Here is a 6,014-nt window from a genome sequence, read left to right on the forward strand (position 1 = left end):
GCAAGGTGCAGGCATAAGCTGAGTCGCTTTCCCTTTTGATAGTTTGATTGTACTTATTATTTGTTATGTACCTATGTAGAATTTGTAAACAAACTATTAAATCAATATCTTTTATTATTTTATTATTATTATTATAAGATGCAGTAAGTCAAGTTGCAATAGAGATAAATTGAAAATAAAATAAAGTGTTTACCTTGGCTGTTCTTGCGATCTTTAGGGGAAACCCTTCAAGAATTTCTTCAGAAAGAGGTGGCATGGGAAGTCCAATTTTGGTATGGCTTTCTTCTTCAGCCGGGTTTTCGATTTTGTGAAATCTCGTTGCCAACTACTTTCACCCACTGCTTACAACTGAAATAAAATTTAATTGTCGTGATACTATATAATACGAATTGACGTCGGCCAGCCAAATATAACCTCAACACCTATTATCAGATTTATCAGTAACTTTACTTACACATGTTCACTTAGAGGAAATCTAGCAAAGAACATTTTGTTTTCACAATGTTTTTCTTGAATACCACAAATTTCGCATCTCCTCATGTTGAATGGTTTCTTAGTAAAGGACAGCCGTGAAAATAACGGTAAAAACTAGAGTCCTGTCTCGAATAAATGCACTTTAGTGAAAGAAAAGTTAATGCGGAGGAGAAATAATCTCAAACTCAACGCTATTAACAAAACAAAACACAAAATACACGAAAATTCAAACAGTAAACACAAAATCTCGCGAAGGCGTCCGTTCCACGCAGCAGATGAAGTTTGTGGGCTGCCATATAAAATTGAAAAATAGAACTACATTTTTTCATTTACTTAAATAAAAAAGGATATCCAGTCAGAATTATTTTTATATTGTATTATTTATCTTAGTAATATTTTTTTCCGCTTATTTTTTTTTTTCACAGCTTAAAATGTGAAGAATTGCAAATATTATAATTTAAGTGAAATCTTCTAAACACAGATCATTTCATAAATATGGCAACCAATAAGTTATTTTGGAGAGGTTGGTACAAAAAAGTCACTAGCTCCATACATTAGATTTTTGTATGGAGTTTCAACCCACTGTCGCGAGCGGAGACATTTTTGTGTTTCCATCTTTTTAGCAGCTGTTTTTGGGCAGCAGGTGAGGCGTAAACTTTTTGGATTTATCTCTGCGTGGCTCGAGTCAGTGGTTCATTTCGTAAACTTTATTTTCCAGCACCAAAAGTACCCAAGTGTCTTGCGCGGGACGGCGTGTGTGTGTACCTAACCTAGCCACCGAGCGCTCCAGGAATTTGTGGCCGCCTGTGATCCCCTTCTTCGGCTGTCGACGTGCGACTGGACCCCTGTCCCGCTTCTTCCACGTATCCCGAAGGTAAGCAGCCTAGGATTGCGATTGACCGTGTAAAATCCGGGACGCCAGGTTCCCAAGAGCAGAGCCCTGACATTTTCGTCGTATTTACCAAAGCCTTGTTTCAGGAGGGGACGTAATACGGGGCCTAGAGCCACAGAGCGTCGGCGTGACGGTGGTGTTGCCGCCCACGAGACGAGGAGCTGGCCAAAGCCTGTGCCGGAGTCGCGGAGGGAAGTACCGCCTTAATTTTTTCAATTTCCTGAAGGCCTTTCGACTGTCGGGCCGTCGGCTTAATCCGAGAAGCCCTAGATATTTAACCGGACGAACGCCCGGACTGCGTTCGTGGCGCCCTTTCTTATTTTTTTCTGATCTGCAAATACATGCCGAGCCAAGCCACATACCCATATTTTACTTCACCGCTGAGCATTTTTCAGAGCCTCTGAGAGACTCGTCCGTCTTTTAATCTAGTAACTATCCACTTAGATTGCCTAAGACCGTTTTTGGGAATAAATAAACTCCAAAAAGAAACATAATATCTTTTTATTATTTTCACTAAAGAAACAAAAGAATATGTAACAGTGGCAATTGTCATTGAAATTATGTATATGTACAAAGTTTCATGTTGATGCCTTAAACCGTTGAAGAGACCTATCGTCTTACGGCACGATCCTGGCCGGACCACCAGAATTTCACTCCCAGATTATAGTATAGTCTCCGGACTTACATTAATATTCAAACTTCAGCTCAATCGGACTCCAGCAAGTGGTCAAAAAATGGTCTGCAACTACATTACAAAGATTACAGCTACAGTCTGCACCAGCCACAGCGAAGCGTGCAAAAATATCTGACGCGTCCTACCGGCCCTAGAAATAAAGTCGTATTATAAGATATTTATGCACGCTTTGGTGTGTCAATATGGTGCTGGTGACTATAGGTATATACATAATGTGGAATCAGCTACAGGTATAGCTATAGCGGTCGAGAAATAACCCGGCCAATGGAGCTAAAGGTCTCTGCCCACTCTCCGTATCATGCCATGACCCTTGTAGGAACGTGTCAGAAACGGAATGTCAAGTGCATACACCTACATGACACGCGACGAAGACGGTTGGTTACAAAACGTGCTAGTGGTCATAGTCTCATACTTTCCTACACAAAGAGCTGAGTATATTTTTGCCTTACACGTTGTTGGTCATGGTGTGATACGATGTAATGGGTAGAGACCTTAAGGCAGACTTGTTAGGGTTCCGGAGCCAAAATAGCAAAAACGGAACCCTTATAGTTTCGTCAAGGCCGTCTGTCTGTCTGTCTGTCTGTCTGTCCGTCCGTATGTCACAGGCATTTTACTCGAAAACTACAAGATGTATATCAATGAAATTTGGAGTACAGATGTCTTGTCAAAGCCTCTATTTACTTTTGTAGTTAAATTACAAAAATAAATATTTATAGGGGGGGCACTTCATACACGTAACAGAAATTCAAAACGTGTGGCACATAGTTCGACAGCTCTTTTGAAAAGATAGTAAGGTTTCTCAAAAACTTTTTTGATTAAGGGAAGATTTCCGGAAATAATCCCCCCCTCTATCTTGTAAACCGTTTGTCCATAAATAAGCAAAATATATGGAAAGGTAACGCTTAATAAATACTTTCAACGAAAATTGGTTTCAACATGATCGGATATACCGTTTTTTTACGTAGCTTTGAGGTGTGAAAGGGCCTATTTGTTGATAGGTACTCGTATAAGTAGGTTAACACATAGTATACCTACTGGCGTAGATAAACTTGCAATCAGAGGCCGTATTGTCTAACGCGCGGGCGCTCTCGAATCTCGATCACATCCACCATCTCCTTCTATTCTATATCGTGTGACAGAAAGAGTGGTGAAAACAATTGTAATTACAAATGTGTTGTAATTGTAATTTCCATGCTGCGTTTTGTTTTGTGCTTCAATAAAACATTTGTAAAGATATTTGAGCATTAATTCGTCAGGCGTTATGGACTTTTAGTGTAAGAAGAAGGTTTTACTTTGTATTTTTATTCTTCTTCTGCATTGATTGCTTGTCATCCATGTGTACGTCACTCTTCTAAATAAACTCATATTGAAAGCTAACGTTATTATTTTAATATGGTAGCAGAGCGTTAAATAATATTCCAAATTCATCGCAATAGTAAGGGAAATAGAGCTCTCGATCATGCAAGGCGTGAAGTTCGAGATCGGTCGGCTCGACGGTCCTGCTAACTGGCAGACATGGAGGTACAAAATAAGACTATTATTGAAAGGTACTCCAGGTACGCTAGAAGCGATTGAAGGAAAATTACGGCCAAGTATTCCCGGCAAGTCGGCAAAAGCCGACGAGTTAGCTAAATATGAATCCGACATAGAAAAATTTCAAAATTTGACAGTCAAGCCTTGTTAATTCTAACGACAAACATGACAGAGGAGACATTGCAAAAAGTGATGCGATGCGAAACTTCAAGTGAGATGTGGATAGAGCTTCACAGGCTTTACGATGGAGCAAAAGAAGACAGGAGCTACGATCTCTGTATGAGGTTCTTCCGCTACCAAAAAGCGAGGAGCATGATATGGCCACTCATATTTCGGCTCTCAAAAACTATGGTACGATTTAAACACCGAAATAGAAGGAAATGATCTACCAGAGATTTTATTAATATGTAAAATACTTGATACACTTCCTGAGCAGTATTTCAGTTTCAAATCTAGCTTGCTTTTGATGAACCAGAAGGAAAGAAATATTGAAAATCTCACGACTCAGTTATGTACTCATGAGAGAGCTTTGAAAAATGTTAATGAAAGTGACATGAAGATTGAAGCACTGCAAGTCATGAGGTCGAAAGAGAAAAGAAAGGACAGAGATTGCAAGATGAAATGTAACTACTGTGGACAGCTTGGACATAGAGTCAAAACTTGCTCCAAATGGAAAGCAGATGGGAGACCACCAAAACCGAAAACTACTTCAAGTCAAAGTACGTCCAACGTTAACATGAACTTGATGGCGCTTGACAGTAGCACAGCAGACAAGGATAGCGATAACTGGTACGTGGATAATGGTGCAACTAGCCATGTGACCAATAGAAGCGACCTGTTTAAGACCTTCGAGTACTTCACTGGTGCTCATACTGTGACAACTGCCAACGGCTCAGCAGTCCATGCGATTGGTAAGGGAAGCCTTGAGATTGAGGCTGATGTACGAGGAACAAAGGAGCTGATAACTCTAAATGACGTATGGTTCGTACCTTCCATTAAGAAAAATCTATATTCAGTTCTGTCAGCTCAAGATAGATTACCGAACACCGTGTTTGAGTCTCGAACAGAAGAGTGCGTAATTAAATTCGAAGGAGGTCGAGATCTACTAATTGGAAAAAGGGATCCGCATGGAGGCTTGTACAAGTTATTAGCGAAGAACGTTAAACGGTCCATGAAACCAATGTGTTAATAGATGACTCCAACATGATGCAATTATATCACGAACGTTTGGGACACCAGAACAAAATTCATGTTAAGAAGGTAATAGAGAAGGAGCTGGGCATAAAGCTAAAATTAGATTCCGAGTTATGCGAAGGGTGCGTGTTTGGAAAAGCCCATCGACTCAAATTGGTACAAGGGAGCGCGCAACTTGTCCAGGAGAGCTAATACATACCGACGTATGTGGGCCATTCAGATTTTCATTTTTAAAGTACAGATACTTCGTACTGTTTAAAGACGACTTCACTAAATTTCGCCAAGTCTATTTTATGAAGGAAAAGGGAGAAGTACACGAGAAACTTGAGCAAATGTTGGCAGAAACTAAAACGACTGGACATATTGTAAAAGAGATTCTAAGTGACAATGGAGGCGAGTTTGATAATGAAAAAGTGAGAGTGATATTGAAGAAGTACGGAATAAGGCAAAGACTCACAATGCCTTACACGCCGGAACAGAATGGTTGTTGTGAGCGCGAAAACAGAACGCTGGTAGAGTGTGCCAGAACCATGATGTATGGACAAGAAGACACGCTGCCACAAGGCTTGTGGGCTGAGCTTGTCAATACAGCTGCTTACATATTAAACCGTACTGGTCCAACACAGCAAGAGAAGTCGCCATTCGAGCTTTGGTTTAGTAAAAACCCAATATCAAGCACTTACGAATCATCGGAAGCACCTGTTACTCCCACATTCCAAAATGTAACCGAAAGAAAATGGACAAGAAAGCAGTGAAAGGGATTTTGATTGGTTACGATAACGACGATGGATACAGAATTTGGTGTAAAGAAAATAACACATTAATAAGGTCAAGAGACGTTTCTTTTCAAGAGAAGACACTAGCACCTACTAATGAATTTTTCTTACAGCCCTTATTAGAAGACCCAGTACCGTCGACATCCACAAAAGACCTATCAGATGAAGAAACAGGTGAAGGCAATGAAAATGAAGATAGCTCTGATCACGAAAATATTTTCAACAAATCAATTGACTCACAAAGAGAAGTTGATAGCGAGTTAGAAAGTGATGGTTATCTATCTGCTCAAGAAGTAGAAGCGGAAGGCATAAGAACTCTGAGACAGAGAAACACCATCAAACTTCCCTCGAAGTTCAATGATTACGTGATGAATGTTGTTGACAGTATGGAGCAAGCAAAGATGGAGCCTAAGACATTTAAAGAAGCAATGCTTCATCCTGACAAAGAAAG

Source organism: Choristoneura fumiferana, chromosome 29, assembly GCF_025370935.1.
Source record: "Choristoneura fumiferana chromosome 29, NRCan_CFum_1, whole genome shotgun sequence".
Classification (NCBI taxonomy): Eukaryota; Metazoa; Arthropoda; class Insecta; order Lepidoptera; family Tortricidae; genus Choristoneura; species Choristoneura fumiferana.